General features: G+C 41.9%; 2 protein-coding genes across 8 annotated transcripts in view; one reads left to right on the forward strand and one right to left on the reverse strand.

The window, feature by feature from the left end:
• Window positions 1–18,496, reverse strand: part of PIG-V (phosphatidylinositol glycan anchor biosynthesis class V) — a 207,922-nt gene that overhangs the window by 126,870 nt on the left and 62,556 nt on the right. For all 5 annotated transcript variants that reach the window (XR_011177330.1, XR_006883572.2, XR_011177332.1 and 2 more), the window contains one exon: window positions 1,041–1,106. The gene's annotated coding sequence lies outside the window, so the exon portion shown is untranslated. The remainder of the gene's footprint in view (window positions 1–1,040; window positions 1,107–18,496) is intronic.
• svp (COUP transcription factor 2) overlaps window positions 1–18,496 on the forward strand; it is a 102,358-nt gene that overhangs the window by 58,696 nt on the left and 25,166 nt on the right. The gene's annotated exons all lie outside the window — the stretch shown is intronic.

Below are 18,496 nucleotides of genomic sequence, written 5' to 3' on the forward strand. Positions count from 1 at the left end.
GGCACGTGGTGGTTGTGGTTGACGAGGCATACACGAGGCGTTCTAGTCTATCTCGTAAAACGGAGGGAGAGAAGAGCGGGGGGAGGGAGGGGGGGGACATGCGGTTTCATCTCGGCGATCATATGCAATCCCCCACCCCCCCCCCCCCCCCCCCTCCCCTTTCCTACACCAAAGCGCGGGTGGCTCAATTCAACCTCAACGCAAGTGATTCGGCGAACGAATTTGTGCAATGTAACGCGGTTCAGCCTTTGCGCCAGGTTTAAAATGATCCGAAATCTCGTTAACCTACCGGCTTCGGGGCTGGAGGGGCGGAAATTTATCGAAATACGTTACAATCTCGATAACTTTCCAGACTCGGGGCTGTGAGGGGGGAAAATTATCTGAATACGATGTCACCTCGATAACATTTTGGACTCGGGGCTGCAGGGGAGGAAAATTATCGAAATACGATGTAACCACGATAACTTTCCGGCCTTAGGGCTGTAGGGGAAGAAAACGAATGAAACACGACGCAACCTCGATAACTTTTCGGCCTCAACACGGAAATACGGCAAAATCTTCATACCTCTACTGTACTTGCGGGCAAATACACAGGCCTGACATTCTACGCAGATTGCTCTCTAGTGTTGGTGTTTTCCGCGGCGGATGGCCGTGAGGAGGATGTGGGGTGGTGGGGATGGTACAGCTGACTCATACCCCACCCAAGGCTCGACCGCGACCCAAAGTCGGTTATATCCCGTCACCCTGAATATTATTCCAAACCCTGACAGTGCAATCTGTGAATGCGTGATATTGTCTGTGACGGCACGTGGTATACCTACGAACTCCTGCGGGGCAGGCATGTACATGTACCATAAATATATATATATATATATATATATACAGTGGGTATATTTTATATAATACATGTAAAAATACTCAGGCTCCGGGTGTCGGGGCTACCATGTTTCTATATGCGCAGCTATGGATTATTATATGTACATACGTATTCGCAAGCACGTCTACGAAAAAGATTTCTTGGAAAGGAGATCGACTCTTACCTTAAATTTCACACGATCTGGTTTTCCAAGCATTCTGGACTCGGGTATCGTGGATCCGCCTGATACCTGAAACGTATAATCAGTAATTTATGTAATTGGGCTAGAGAAAAAAAACACACACACTGGGAATAACGGAGTATTACAAAATTTCAGTGACCCAGGATACGTACAACAGAGGAAGACATAGATTTTGATGCGAGAGATACCTGGGTATTAATTTTGCTCGAGGATTCGGAATTAAGGTTAAAATTGAGGGTTCATTTGCTCGAGTAAGTCGGCTGGTTGATTATACCTTTGAAATGTGATTGCTGCGAAATCTTACAAAGTCATTGAGAACGATCCGAAATTTCTTTCGGTAATTCAGAGTGATCAAAAAATTGTTAGAAATTAATCTTTGCTAATACAAATTTCTGATCGCTTGACTTCCGGGCGAATGAGAGCAGAGTTTGAATCAACCATTGTAAAAAGAGACTATCGTGTGAAACGACTCAAGAGACTTTCTCTACCGTAAATCAAATGTACCTTGGATCCTCGACGTCGACGATTCAAAATTTGATGAATCAGTCAAGCCCAAATTTCGATAGCCTGTTAGACATTTATACCGTAATATCGAAATTTTTCTTCATAAATTGAGACTAATTGTAAGAAGAATGCATTCGTACCTTAAAGTCCTCCCATCGTCTTCGTTATTTTCAAAAAATTTCAATATTCGTAAATTTTCTACACATGGAACGGATCAAAACATTCGGAATAGATTTCACAGTAAAAGTCTAAAACCAAAGTTCTTATCCCAGAAAATCGATCGACGGATAGTTTTCGAACTTACAAATCGAATCGCCAATCGAGACCGTATATCAAATACTCGATCCTCCCCAACGATCACCACGTGTACGCTCGGTAATCTATCATCGCTTAAAAACCGACTACAATTCAAAAACCATCGATGTTTCGAAATTCCTGCAAATGAAAAAATTAGCCTCAAATTATCGCGAAAAAAATCTGGCGCACCTGAAACGACGAAGTTGAAAATAAAAAAAATAAAAAAATACCGAAACATAACCTTCCTTATCCCCCGTCCGTATCACATCCCTCGATAATCCCTCTCTAATTAAACACACGTCAACCCAATTGGCACGCGATTAAACAAAGTAAACATATATATATATACATTATATTCTGACAAAGCCGGAATGTGCATTGCCGAAATATATACACATATATACATCGTAGAGACGCTTAAAGGTATCCTCTCCGTCCAAGAACGCGCGTGGACTCGGGATACGAAAAGCGGAGAGGGGGGAGGGAGCAAAATGCCAAGTGGAAGGGATGCAAAAGAGCCCGGAGCGCGCGCTACTCTCTTGGGACATATATATATATATATATATATATATATATATGTTCTCTATTGCCTAGATTTACCGAGGTGGCGGTAGCTGCGGCAACGTCAACGGCAACAGGAAAAGTAACGGCAGCGTCGTTCCTACGAGCGGAAGGGAGAGGGGGGGAGGGGGGGGGGGGGGGGGGGGGATGGAGGGAGATCGCGAGAGAGGAGAGACAGATTTTATTTACGGGCCGCAAGCGTGTTTTACGGCCCCGTTTGACGGGGGCAAGCTAAATAACAGCCATACCTCCTCCTTCCCCCCTCCCCCCCCCCCCCCCCCCACACCTCACCCCGCCATCCTCAGCTCTGCCTCCGCGACACCCCCCTGTAAAAATAGCACCTCTATCGGAATTCTAGCAATTGTTGCAGCAGCAGCAGCAGCAACTCGAGACAAAGAGAGAGAGACAGACAGACAGACAGACAGACAGACACACGCTCTTCACCGTTCTCTTCTTCTCTTGCGTCTCTCGCGTCGTCGCGCGGCTTGGCTCGTGCCAATATACCCTCCGGGCGTTTCTAGTCGACTGGGCACCACGTGCGTAGCTGGGCTGCCTCCTCTTCGTCGATCCCGACTCGGTGCCTCCGTTTCAAAACGGGCGGGGGGGGGGGGGGCCCCTTGTAGGTTATCTTCTTCGTACCGCGTCGGAAAAGATACTTTTTATTGTGGATTATGAACGGTGAAGGAGAGAATTTTGTGTCCATGGGTTGTAGACGGTCGAATTTTGTGATTTTTTTTATCTTCCACGTGTTAAATGATGAAGTGGTGAAACAGTTTTATTGGATAAGGTTTGCTCTCGTTGAATTACCGGAACGATATTTCGAATTTTCAGAAAAATTGCATACTTTCGCAAACATTTGTTGCAAGCAACAATTAGACAAACTTTATTTTCGCGTTTGAATCACTTTTTTTTGAAGGAGAAAATAGAAAAAAAAATAAATAAAATCTGCAGTTTGTTTAAATGTTATTTCCGGTAAATATTTGAGAAAATGGGTAATTTTTCGAAAAATATCGTTCCGGGTTCAACAAAAGCAAACCTTATCTGATAATACTATTTTTTTCTTTTATTAATTACGTGGAAGAAATTAACATTTGACATCTAGGACCAGGACACAAAATTCGCGTTGACCGGTGATTATTTACCAATGTAAAGAAAGAAAACAGTAAACTTTATAAGTAATAAATGAAGATTTTGGTTATTATTCGATGTACGGAATCAAAATTTATTTATCTAAAATATAAACTAGGGAAAAATGTTTTTTTTTTTTTTTTTACCTGCGTTATTCACGTTGACATTGCAAGTGTGAAAAACCGGTGTCTTTTTATTCAACTTTGAACTGATCAACCGATCGAAATAACCCCATTTTTCTTTCCAACAAGCGATAGTTAGATTTTTCGAAAAATCGGACATCAAACGTATAATCCTAGTTTTATAAGATATTGAAGAAAAGGTTAAAATAAATAAATGATCAATCGTACATTCAATCTATATAATGTCAAAACTAGTTCTAAACCGACTATTTTCTCCGATTACTTCATCACACTTTCAATATCCGAAGATAGTAGAGAAGATCTATGTATTGTAGATTAATAATTTCACAAATTGTGTTCGTTATTCGTGACTGAACCGTATCGATTCTCTCTTTCTTTTTCTCAATTTTTCATTTTAAATATAACCCGACGAAGGAACATAGATGTGAGATTCTTCAAAGTTTTTTATGTCGTAAAGTTGTTGTTTTTTTTTTTTTTTCTTTTTTAAACGTTTTTACTTTTCGTGATATGTTTGTCTTTTATTCTTCAGTTTTAAACGAAGGCTTGCGCGGTGGATAATATAATAAGAGATGAATAGAAACGGTAGAAATGTATAGGGCGGATATCAATTAGCCTAGTTTATATACCAAGAGCGAGGCAAGTCGAGAGGCTTATAGTTTTGGTCTCGTCTTTCAAAGAAGCTTTTATTCCGTCACACGCCGAGCTTACCGGACTGCAAGCCTTAAATCTTATGTCATATAATGAAAAACGGCGAGGTCTTATTTCTATTTCCGGATGGCGCTTGAAACTGTTTTTTCGTTCTCTCTCTCTCTCTCTCTCTCTCTCTCTCTCTCTCTCTCCTCTCTCTCTCTCTCTCTCTCTCTCTCTCTCCTCTCTCTCTCTCTCTCTCTCTCCTCTCTCTCTCTCTCTCTCTCTCTCCTCTCTCTCTCTCCTCTCTCTCTCTCTCTCTCTCTCTCTCTCACACTTGCATCCCTGAGAGTCAGTGGACTTCCCTTTTTCCTTCTTTTCAAAATTAGGATGAGAAATAACCGTGTCGCAACATGTTAAAGGTTTTAACTTTTCGTCACGTTGTACATTCATTTTCTTTCGACGTTCGGTCAAATGTTTACTTTCCTGAATGAGTCTAGAATTCTTGATGAAAAATTTGTTTTTTAACGATCTGTGTCGAGATGCGTGAAACTTCGCCTCTTCCTTGTTGTAACATTTCTCTTTTTCGAGTTTTCTCAGACAAACGCGTGTACCAAAGTATAATGGTACTACATTTTCCGATCCGATATACCGCGAACGATTTTCTTCTTTTTTTTTCATCATCGATGCTGCATGAAAATTCGTTCGAAACAAAGAACCGCGCGGTAAATGATGAAAAAAAAAAAAAAAAAAAAACCAAAAAAAGTTAGCAAACAAGGAAAAACGAAAGATGGGAAAAAATTCAAGGTTAGTGTAAAAAATCGCGTGCGTCGAATACGCCTTGTACGTATTTTTGCCATTCAAACACCGAGTTGCAAAAGAAACTGGGAGCAGTAGCGGAGAGCTAATGGGCTATCAATTTATCACGACAACTGAAACGTTTTTCAAGTGACAGGGAGAGACACGCAGTTTCTCTCAGGGCGTACATAAAGAGAGGATCTAAAAAAGAGTAGCCAAACGCGCGAAAAGTTGAATCACGGGAGGAGGAAGAAAAAAAAAAATAAGATAAAGTAAAAAATAAAAAATAAAAACAAAAAAACTGCAAGAACGGGGCAAAGTTTTTTTTTTTTAAATAAAAAATCGCAGATCGCAATCGTCAACGGTAGACAAATGCAGTTGGTGTCGCCGTTGAAAGGAGTGCTAAGAGCGAGAAAGCCGGCACGGATATCGTTACAAGTAAATAAAGACATAAATCGAAAAGGCGGTCGTAAATCTAACACGCGTTTGTTCCTCATTTAAAACATCCCGAAACTCCAGCGACATCAGGACCGCCTGATGATATTCACCGACTTTTGTTTGTTTTTTTTTTTTATTTATTTTTTAACCTCGACGGCTACCAAGCGTGGAATATCTTCTTCTACTTTTTCTTTTACTTTTTTTCTTTTTTTTTCTCTTCCTCATCCACCAACCGCAGCGCTATTAACCCCCTTCTAAATTCCAGCCGTACTAAATTCCCCGCCATTAATCAATGGACATGTGTAATCGGTAACCGAAAAGCTCGGCTAATTTCGATACACGCAAACCCCAGCAAAGCCACGTGATCACGAATTCTTTCAACAAAATTCCCGTCAATTCCTCGTTTACACGTACACTGAGAAAAATGTCATTTTTTACGGTAACTAGAAAAACTGAGCGATGTGAAAATAATTAAAGACCGAGCGGTGACCGGAACTAGAAAATTTTTCTCAGTGTACGAATAATAATAGTTACAAATTAAGAAAAAAAAAAAAAAAGAAAAGAAAATAGGAAAAAAAAAAAAAAAAATTTCAAACGAAAGAGAGAAGAAAGAAAAGCAAAGCTTAATCCCGTGCGGGATGCGGCAGCAGGTTGGTGCAGTTGTGGGAAATAGCTCCGATACAGAAGAGGGAACAACGCGGCTGCAGCAGCAGCAGCAGCAACAGCAGCAGGGTTTAATTAATCTGATTTACATCGAGCGATCCGAACTACTACGCAGGGTGACAGAAGAGCCGGGCTTCGCATACCTACAAGAGCAACACGACGAAACTGTGTAGCGTATAACGTAACTTCCTAATAGGGCTCTCATTAGGGCTAACTGCTCTTCCGAAATGTTGGTTTACTCGTCGTCCACACATCGGAACCTGCACGAGCGGACAATTTCACTGAAACATCGACAGACGCACGTACATGCGTTTATCGTCCCGCGTGTAAACCGATTCGTGAAATTTTCAATCCGTGCGTAAAACCGCAAAACAATGCGAATCAAACTTGTGACAGTTTGTCCGTTTTTAACCCTGCGTTGATCGTCTGACTTTTCGGTTTCTCGGTATGTCGAAAGTTTAACAACTTTAAAAAAATTTTCCATTTAATCAACGAGTGAAAATTTTGTAATTCGAACTACCGGATCATCGAGTAGAAATGTTACACCGATACCCTGAATTTTTTTAAAAAATTTCTGACACTCCTAAGCGTGTTAAAAAATTATGAAAAACGATATCGGCGCAGGGTTAAACCGACATATTGTTCAACGAGAGCGTAAAAGTGTAGATTCTGACCTCGTGCGAATTAGGATATCATACGAACTCGAATTCTCATTTCCCAAGATTTGCACGCGATATTTTTCACGATAAATGTCACAAAGTTAGGCGATTTTTACCGACTGTTGAAAATGACCGGAAGACGCTATATTTCTCAATGAATGGACGTGTTCGTTAGGAAATAGCGAACCATTTCTCCATCGGTAGTGAGATATTTTTCCACTACCGTAAGTGGGAAAAAAAACTGTTTTTTCCCTGCAAGTGGAGAAATTTTTTCCCGATTTTTCTAAACTTATTAATTTATTTGCAATATTTGAAGTCTTGAAGGATAAAAATCTCCTGAGAAAAATCCGATGTTGCGTACGAAAATGTTTGAGCAACGGTCCATTGTGAACTGACTCTTCCTTAGATTTTTTGTAAATTTTTTTTTTTTCGTTAAAAATGGATCTGATCGATTTTCAACACATCCAGAAGAATGTCTACAAGAAAAAAAAAACACCGTCAAATTTACTAAAACTATATTTGTTATATATATATATATATATATATATTGTAACGTTCTATGACGTTGCAAAAATTAAAAAGGATTCGTGAGCTTATTTAATGAGACAAACTAAAGGCGCAAATAAAATGTTTCGAAAAAGCTTTAATAGCAGAGGACGTGTTTCTAGTTTAAAGTCTGAAACAAGAGACTGTTTTTACAATGATGTTGGTTGACGCAGCAACCTTATTCTTTTTAAAGACATAAGAGGTTTATAAACTTCTTTTATCTAAGATGACTACTAGATTATTAAAAGGGGGTAAGACGGGTGATTTCACCCTTTATAACAATATATATACATTAAAAGAAAAAAAAAATATGTGACTTTCATTGAAGACTGAAAATTTTATTCCAACCTCGTTTTTCTTAGTCAAAAGACATGACTTTAATATAAACAAAAAAAAAAAAAAATTTCTCAATCAGATCGTTCACCATATCAGGTCCATATCAGAATCGAAAAATTCTTTTGCCGTGTTCAGATTAAGTATACGGAAGTTTACGTGCCAAATTCTGCGCCAGAAATTTCCTATAAATCCCAAAAAAAACGACGATTTTTTTTTTTTTTTCGCCCTCATTTGGCAGCATCTTCGTTTCACATTGAAACCATAACCCGTTTTCCGGAAAATGTTCGCTCGTCCAAGTACCTGTTTCATATTCGATCCAAATTTAAAATAAAAATAACAAAAAAAAATAAAAAACAACCTCGTTCGACGAAAAAAAAAGGTGAAATTATTTCTTCATCACGATCGCGACATCGGGGTTGAGAATTTGTCGCCCTACGCCAATGCAGGGACGTACAATGAGTGTATATAGGAGTTTTAACGGTGAAGTGTCAGGCCGCTGATAAGCCCAAGGCATTAATTTCACGCGGCAGTCCCCCATCCCTGTCCTCGTCACCCTCGTGCAGCGGTGGCCGAGGCCTAATACAATTATGTTATAACCCCTTGCCAACTCTGCAACCCCCGAAATATCCCGTGCAGAAATGGGGTTGCCTCGAAGTCAACGACGTTTATCCCAATTTTGTATTTTACCTACACCTTACGTGTTTCGGGCAAAAGTCAAAAGTCGTACAATGTCGTATGAATTATCATCGAGTACTGCCGAAAATTTCATATAAACGACACTGAGAAAAATTTCTAGTTCCGGCTACCGCTCGGTCCTCAACTATTTCCATTTTTTTACCACAATCGAAAAATATTGTTCTAGGTAGAAAATTAAAATTAGTTTTCTAGCCGTTACCGAAAAGTCTGGTATCCGTTACTATTCTTTCTCATTACGATCACTGTTGCTAGATTTTCTTGCAACCGTTGCGAAAATTTAATACTAGTGTAACGACAAATTGACGCTGAAGCCTTGTTTAACTAAAAAAAGTAGAGTAAACCTCAGAAACTGATTTTGCGTTGCAATTATCAAAAAAGGATCGACGATAACGCAAAATGGTTACGCGTCCCTCGTTTTTCGTAATTCCAACAACGTTGAAACAGTTCTTTTAACGATACCTGTTTTACTCAATTTTTCTAGTTACCGTAACAAATGAAATTTTTCTCAGTGGACGAAAGTTCAAACACCTGCAAAGGTAGAGTAAAAAGGGTCAAATTATTGTTCAAAGTGTGTTTTTCCACAATTAGCCACTGAAAATTGCAGATCTTTCGATTTCACTTTTTCAACCATCGTTTACATTAATGCATGCACAAAATGGTAAACTAAGAAACTATATTCGCTCATTCTTAGTCACGATACCAATAAAACGACTCGAGTGTTTTCAACAATAAAAAAAAAACAAAAAAAAAAAAAACTCGTACATTTCAAACGGTCGTATTATTTTCTCTCAAAGGTGCTGCTGAAATGTAAACTTTTCGAATTGTTCCATCCTCTTTGTTCGACCTTGCCAAGTTAAATGAAACTGGCGCTTCGTCATTTTGTGAAAAATAAGTACGCACGAACAAATATCAGACTAAGAACAATGAATGTATAATAGTTAAAAATAAAATGTCTCTGTATATGTAATACCTATATCGGTGTAAATTGTACGCGAAACGTACGTACGTCTTTTTTCTCGCCAAGACGGTAAAATATTCAGGTGAAATTTTTACCCACGGGCATAAAAAACTAGGAAAAAAAAAAAACACGAAAGTTGAAAAAAAAGAGGAACGTGCAAGCTGCATCGGAATTGTTCGATAAATCTTCGGGAAGCGGATAAACGTAGATATCGCGACGTTCGAACGGCGTTGTAACGCGAGCAGGTTAGTCGATGATCATATGCGACTTGATAAATTGTGCAAACTGTTCGTTAGCTGATTGTGCGCCGTGACGTGACGTGCAGAACACGTTCCACCGTAGGCGATACACGCATACAGATTCCTCGCGTATCTGAGGTTTCGGTGATTCGGGGTGCTGCCCAATGAATGCCCCTCATTTCCATACTTCAACCGTTCGCGGTCAGCGAGAGCGGCTAACCAGATTATTTAACCCCTTTCTCCCCGCCGTCTAATGCCGAAAAATTGAGGGCAGACACCCCGTGTTCTCACCTCGGCGAATACGTGTCAAGCACGATCCCCCAAAATCCGATCCACGTTTCAACGTGAATTGAGAAATTTAATGAAGAATTTTCATGTTCCGTCACAGGGGTTAAACGCGCCATTTTCAAATTCGTTTTCTACGTCATTCGGTAAAATGAATGCAAAATCCCTGCTACAACATTCCGAGGTAAAGCGTGAAAAATCTTTCAAATTCTTAAGCCATTGTGCAAACTGATTTTTCGAAAATTCTAACCCTCTTGATGAAACCATTTTTCAAGTATAAACTCGCATCACTTTTTACTGTATAAAATTGATTCACACTACCGACAGAGATATTCTTTATTATTAATCGTTGATACAATCTAACGAATGTTTTCTTTTTCCTCGGTAAACAAACGAGTTCTTAGCTAAATTTTTCCTGCAAAAATTCCAGCATTTTATTTGCAAGTAAATCAATAATTCCCAACAGATTTTCAATCAAACCTAAAATAGTTTTCCGATTCTTTGATAAGCTTGATAAATTACCGCAGTTCAAGCTTCCAAGCCGATCAAAAGTGTCCTTAGATTTCCATAAAGAGTCGAAATTCCTTAAAACTACAAGTTAGTTTTCAACCCTGCGCAAAGAAATCCCTGATCGGAAGAAAAAAAAAATAAATAAAAAAAAATCAACCAAACCTCTAGATCAACACCAGCAAACGATCCTGCGCACCGACGTTGTAATTTTCATCGCACGTGAGGTAAATCGTTACAAATCATTGAAGCTGCGGAGCTACGCGTGCGTATACAGTATAAAGCGTGTGAATGACAGCGGTTCGTTATGCGAGGCACGCGCCGAGTCGAGACACGCGTAGTCGTTGATCGAGCATGTGCCGTGCAGCAACAGCAACAGCGACAGCAACAGCAACAGCAACAGCAACAGCAGGAGCAAGCGTGCCCGCTTTACTCTCGAGTTAATCTTCAACTCGGTTGAACCACTCGCGTCAATATGCTAGCCGCCTCGTTACGAGAGGCGACATTTATTCGACTCGTGTTCGTCGCGTTCATCCTCCTCCTCGTCTTCGTGTTACCCAGGTTTCCTTCTCCTTTCCCCGTTGTCACGATAGTCGATCTCGGCGACTGCGTTTTATCGAAAGACTTTTCAATTGAAATGGATAAATCATGCTACGTATCGGTGTAAGATATGTCCTGTCAAAATTAGCCGGTGTGGTGGACTTGTACGGATAGAACAATTTTTAGCGTCACGTGAACGCCGATAATGTTGAATTGACGGCAAATCATGGTTGTGTATAAGTTCACGACAGAATATTTTTTACAGTGTATTATAAGGAAAAATTATGCGATTGATAGAAGACTTTGGGTGATATTGTAACAAACAGAGAGACTTGAATTAAGTGTATCAGTTATTCACCCTGTTCCAATTGTTGACCTTTTTGGTTGTAGCTGTTTGATTCTTACAGTTAGTTCCAAATTGACGAAAAAATCAATGCCTAGCGTCTGACCCTCTACACTGAGAGAAATCTTTAATTTGTGCGGTGAATTTATAAGTTTGTAAAATAAATGGGTCAATAATTGGCAAATTTACCTTACGCGTAAGTGGGTAGATATTGGGAATTCTTGGACGGCTTGTAAGAGGAATATGGGTAATGGTACTGAAGGAATAACGGCCGAGTCGATACCTATATTATACAGACATAGATCAGAAGCGAGGGGAATCGTTCGATGCATGTCTTGCCGAAGGATGAGAGGGCTGGAAAGCCGCCAGGCTCTGGAACCCGGCAAGTGGGTAATTATTAATCGTTATTTTCGCCAATCACGGCCGTTTATCTCGAGGCACGCAATGCCAATTATCTATCCCCCAGCGATTGGCAAACCCGCGCGAAGAGAGCGAACTTAAAACTCGGATTCCCCCGTATATGTATAACTTGCGATGCTTCGTCGTCGGTACGAATCGAAATCCTCCGCATACCGTTTGCATGAGAAATTATAACAGTCTTCGAATCGTTCTTGGATAACAATTAGGTATCGCTAATTGCAACGAAAATTTTTTCCGCGCCATGCGAGGTGACTTCAAAGCGATTTCAAGTCACACGAAACCGCATCGGTTCACTTCGAGTTATAATTCGAGTGATTTGATTCGGTCTAGATCACTCAAAGTCGTTTTGATTAATTATGTGAAGTCGTAGAAATTCCTCAAGTTATAAAATTCTTGCACGAAGACTCGATCCCAGAATTGAAGTAAAAATTCTTTGACATTCTGTAGCGATTGTGCGATGAGAATTCGACGATTAAGGTGCAAATTAGTGAAGAGAAAATGAGTTTGGTAGCCCGAGTCGAAAGTTTGTCGAAATTTGTAACTTCTTATAATTTTTATCTTCCTTTGTTTCGACGTTATAACTCAATAGGCCGTGTTTGAGAAAGAAGGGGGACCACAACTTCTCACTTACACCGTGGAACCGGATCCCCAACGAGAACGACGACAAGTGGCGAAGCTGGTGATTGAAATTCACCCTTTCGCCGAACGGGGATTTTCGCCCAAGAATCGTAGCGCGCGAATTGTTTGTCTGAAACAAAGTTATAACTGAGAGTAAAAACTCGGCGGTATGCCGCGAGTCGGAGTGGTTTTAACCGCGTAGTCCGAATCACATTATGCGGAAGAATTAGCAAAATCGGCCGGCAGTTCCAACGAGTGAAATTGAACTTTGAGTGAGTCTGATAGGGGGAAAGTCGTCGAGGAAAAGAGAAAACGGTGGCAGCACGAGGATTTGAAAAGTGGACAGATATCGCGAGGATTGTCATGTGACGAGATGACGGAATACTCGCAACGGTTTTTCCTTCTCCGTTATTGAATTTCAGAGACGTCGAATGAATGGTATAAATTTTTAAGCTGTACGTGTATAACAGTCTTGCGAAATATTCAATGGCGATCTGCCGCAACGCGGCGAAATGACGTCGCAAAATGTATATAATGCATATACGTGTGTATATATATATACATATACATGTACATACGTATTGTATTATATATATAGGCAGGGTAAAAGCCGTGACAAAAGTAACAAAAGTAGGTATACATTCGGGGCGAGACGACGATCGGAGTAGCTTGAATAAATATCAATCATAAAAACGACGGTGAAAAATATTATTTTCATATTCGGAGGTATTTCCCTTATATACGTTCGACCGGACCGCCACCTGGACTCGACTATAATACCCGTAATCCAATAACACCGGCGTGTCCGCCCCGTGCAAGATCACGTAACGCCACAATGAGCGCACTTTAGAAACTCGCAAACTCCACCGTCGTCCGACCCTCCTGGACGCCAACGGTACCTGGACATCCGTCAAAAGCTGGGAAAAGACCGTCCGTTGATCGATCGCCAAAAACCATGAGCCCGATCGGCGATCGTAAACTGTTTTTCAATTCTCCGTTTCAAAATTCGAATCGTGTTAGGCGTTTCCTTACTGTTTTCAAACTGGCGTGTGGCCGTTTCCATTCGAAGAGTTAGAAGGTGGATAGATAGATAGAAACGATTATTCGCCCTGTAACAAGTCCCATCAGGCGGTATATGCAGAAAACACCTACAAAAATTAAATGTGTACCTACCTATACACGTATGAGATACAATAAATCCGACAACAAATTGAAACTATGGTTGAAGAGGAATAACAAAAGAAGGAGATAAAAATAGATAAAAGTAAATGGAACAAAAACGAGCAATAAATAAACAAATGTAATAATAAATAAGAAAGAGAATTATCAAGTTGAGAGATAATAAATAGATAAATGAGTAAAGAGGTAAAAATCTGAGCAAGAGTATAAAAAGAATAGTTAAAAATAAAATAAGATTAATTAGGACAGGAAAATTGATACGAAACATTTTAGAGAGGGAGAGAGAGAGAGAGAGAGAGAGAGAGACGTATTTCTGACTCCCGGAAAGTAACTAAATGTTTGAAAAACACTACGGAACCACACCCAACTTATACGTTATAATATCGAACTGCGCTTGGTAGTGAAAAAAGAGTAAATTTTGTAACGACACATGAACCAGAGCACACATGTAAATAACACGAAGTGCGTGAAATCGTCAAAATGATTACAGATAACTCCAAACCCGTGGATCGAGTCCGGTACACGATGAAATTCATGACCAGGGTGAGAGCGTGAAATGGACAAAAAGACAAAGAAAAAAAAAAAAAAAATTAGATTCAAAATGGAAAACAGTGGAAAGGGGGAGTTACGGGATGGTCTCTCGCATCGCTGGCAACTCCGGAGTTAATTTGACGCACGAGGTGCGCAAGAATGGATACAGAGGTATACATACATATATATGTGTGTGTGTATGTATATATATAAATATATATAGAGAGAGAGAGAGAGAACACTGCACAGCGCCTATCGGAGTATAGGAAACGCAGGACTGACAGCCGCGTGCGCCAAATCGGATAACGGTCCAACAATAGGTTGGGAGGTTAAGCGTGTTTACCATTCACTCCAGGACCTATTGACGCCACAATGGGTCGCTCCGAGAGCCTTTCAGTTTCCGCCATTGACAAAATGCGCAAGACTTTTCCGCCCGTCGTCGTCTCCTTCTCTTTCTCGCTCTTCCTTCTTCTTCTTCTTCTGCTTCTTCATCCTCCGCCTCCTCCTCAACCGCATCGACGTTACGTGAAAAAGCAGCTTCTCCTATTCAACGGTCTAGACTGAACTCAACGGCTGTAACCTTCCACTTCTTCTTCTTCTTCTTCCCCGTGGCTGCAGGGACCGAGTCCTTCACTAACCGCCCACGGCCACAATGAGTGTAATCAGCCAAACAGAGTGCAAACAAAATCGACAACAAACCGTATTTTCTCCGCGTGAAGCGGGCAGGATCTTTATCTCGTCGATCCGAAAGGTGCGGGACACGAGGTCCGACGGGCGGCAGCTGCAAAGTTGGCACGAGCACGTGGCAAAGAGCACGCCCATCGACATCTAACAAATATACCTGCAGAGTGTCCAACGGCGAATGGATGCATACGCGGCTTGGCTTCCCCAACGCGTTGTCTTGCCGAAACGGTGAGCACCAGGCCCAAAACAAGGCCCATTCTTCCTCCGGCATCCATTCTCCTCGGACACTGTCCAGCATTACAGGCCTGCCCGAGTACAAATCATGGACCATTTACTCCATTCATCGCAACGTCGTTTAACAACAAGATGTAAAGACGACGCGAGGCCGGACCCTTCCACACGGTGTAAACAAATCCGTGGTAAATGCGTCCCGGAGTTGCGTTTCCAAAGCATTCAATCCGGATGAATTGCAATGGGTCCTTCCCACTTGACGGTGTAATTGATCAGCCTCTCAAACAACTATCTACAAGTTATACAAACGCATCCGTGGATTGGTTAGTAAGTGATTTCGTCCGTTCGAGGATCACGAGGATGGAGACTCGAACAACTAACACTGCGACACTGAAAGTTAGCTGGTATCATCGTCAACGCCAGATGGTTTTCCTCGCCACGTAGCGGAGACATGCAGCGCGAGAAATCCACGCCGGGCCGTAAAATCACGGTGCATCACACGTACATCTCCTTAGGGGCTGCATATACCGGTTTCCCGAGGCCTCTCGCAGCGCCAGGAGACACGAGGAGAGGCGAATAAGAAGCATCGGTAGGAAGCGGGAAGACGCGTTCGCGGTATGTGGGAGCCAAGGATACACGTACGAGCCGAACACGCTGGACCAGGTACACGCGGAGGTGAGGGCCTCTCGGGCTGCAGCGTATCTTGATAACCCGACCTCCTCCGGCACTCGGTCTCGCTCTCCGAGTCATCTTCTTACTCTCTCCGAGCCAGGTACCTCGAACTGGCGAACCTTGCGAACCTTGCGAACCTTGCGAAGCATGCAAACCTCTCGCTGCTGGCCAACGGGCAGTGATCCACAGCCGAGGCGAAAAGCCGGGCTGTACACCGAGGTCCGAGTACCGAAAGAATTTTCGGAAACGAGTAAGGGGCTCGTTTGGAAAGCGGTAAAAGCTCCTCGGTAAGTCGGGGTCGAGACGGTGGTCCGCGATGTTGGTCTTCGTGATTAAGCGCTCGGTCAGTCGGTGCAATGACAACCGCTGAGGGATGGTATCTGGTCAGGATATCTGGCTACAAGCTCGCGACACGAAAGTTAAATTGAATGAAAATCACGCTTGATGCACATCATTTGCATAATGTCCCTCCCCGGATCAATAGACGCGGTTCCGATACCTGGCAGATACTACACGAGCATTAGGTAAGCGCTGCCAGCTTAGCGGTGGTAGGTGGACAAACCGGGCCCCAGACCCAATCCTTCCCAGTCTCTGGGCACGTTGTTGCGAACGCTTTAATCGCCGATTCTGGAGTCCAAACGCAAGTTCCTCGGCTCTGCACACGTGCGAAAACCCTGCACACGTCGTGCTTGAAGAAGAATGGACAAACTCGTTGCCGGTTAACCGTTAATCCCGACGTACTCGGGTTTAATTAGATCTGAATATATACGAGAGGGAATAGGCATGTATACCCGGCATAGTTGAGAGGCTGTTGCGCTGAGTAAGGAGCTCCTCCTGCTGCCATGCTGCTGCCTCGACAAACCAGCACTACCACTGCACTTACTGAAACTTACGTTACTCCGTTCTCTACAACTCCCGGGGTCTGGTCATCGTATACCACCACTCTTCGCCTATCTGACTGTAAATTAATGCGAGTGGAAACAGCGGGTGACCGGTCTAAAAGAGAACACCTTTGGAATGCTTCGAAAACTGGTGCGACGAACCAGAGCTGAAGAAACTAATCACGCAACTACAATACCATCGATTGAAAATGCACTCACAAGAAGAGTAAGTACAATCAGGCCTCTGGGTCATGGATTCTGCTCCAACTTCCAGGGTCCTATCCTCGACTTAAAACACCGAGCTCATGACATGTATTTTCATCTAATAAACCTCTCTTCGCTCAGGTTAAAATTTATTGCATTAACAGCAGATATTGGTTTTCACTAACCTGCCTGACGGTGTTTCGATCATACGATCTTATCAGTTCAACAACTACACTTTGGGGATCTCCGTGCATTCGACCATCGAAACACCCCTAGAGAATTTTCAGCAGTACCGATAATCCGGAAGCCAGATGATTAACTCGTTGTCAATCCAGTCCGTCCATCCATCCAAAAGTGAACTACAGATACAAGATTAGAAGAACATTCTTGCGATGCTCCGTTCGAATTGGGGTGTGTTACGGATTCAATGAACCATGCCGTCAGAGGGCTAATGATCGGATGTCCCGCTGTAGACTCGAGAGTTTCAAACAAGGATGTAATACGTAAGAGCTGTCAGTCGGTGAAGCTTCTTTTTCGAGTTTCACCCTGTATAGATGTGAACGAGTACCTGAAGCTACATAGGTAACGTAAGAGAGACCGGGAGTGTCGAGTGAAGCAGCGAAGAAATTGAGGAGGAAGGTTTTGGTTGTGCGTCTGTGTGCGTGTGTGCGAGGTCGTTACGCGGGTGTTTATGGCGCAGTGGTACGATTCAGGGCTCGTTCGGACCTTCGGGATTTCAGATGGTGTGATAACCAACTCTTATATGCCGCGACCTCCGCCACGCGGACCCCCCACCGTCGAATGAGAGACATTTCTCATCATTTTCCATTCACGCTCTCTGAGTTATGCACCGTGCCGGGGCTTCCCCAACAATCGCTCGATTTATTAATATCCCACTACTTTAATGAATATTATTTCATATTTTATGCCCGTATAACTATACGCATAATGTGTGCATTATGTACACACGTACGTCTAAACCCATACATGTGTGTATAATGTATGCTTGTAAGTATGCGAGTGGAATTATAGGTAGTTCGCTTTGGCCGCAACCGAACGATACGAGCAGTAACGATACGGCGGTATATTATATGGGCTCTGTAACTATAACCCACAGCTTGACAACCCGACAATGACCACTGGGAAAGCAATTCTAATTTATTTAAGGTCCTCCTAGATTGGCTCAACTTTTTATCACTTGGACCATCGTTCCAATTCAGTCAAGTTCTAATTTTTTTTATGTTTCTGTCTCGTTATCGTTTGTCTGGATACCTCCGACTATGAGAATTGAATCGTCTCGACTTAACAGATCTGTCAGAAATATTAGGCTATTCTATAAAAATCATTCCACGACAGGCTGAACACATGTTTCGTACCAAACATCGTCTATTCTGTAATATCTTGAAAAAATTATAGACGGTAAGGTGACATATTTGTATCGCATTAAAAATCAAGCTGCTCTCCCCTACTTTACTCCCTCAAAGTTTTGTCTCTTCTCTTACAACACAGCGTTACAAATATACTATGTAATAATGAATAAATAAAGGAATAGCTATAACTTTAAGCAATGCGTATGCAAAGTCATTCGGAGCTTCTTTGGAAATACTCTCAACACTCAAGAGTGATAACGATATTAATAATGATAATACAACAGCCGGGAGGAATGGCTCAGTTTTCGTTTCATCGTACTACGTATATAATACCAAGTAATATTTCATTCCCTCCCCGCGGAAACTGCAGACTCGTTTGC

The sequence above is a fragment of the Neodiprion pinetum genome, chromosome 5 (genome assembly GCF_021155775.2).
Source record: "Neodiprion pinetum isolate iyNeoPine1 chromosome 5, iyNeoPine1.2, whole genome shotgun sequence".
Lineage (NCBI taxonomy): Eukaryota > Metazoa > Arthropoda > Insecta > Hymenoptera > Diprionidae > Neodiprion > Neodiprion pinetum.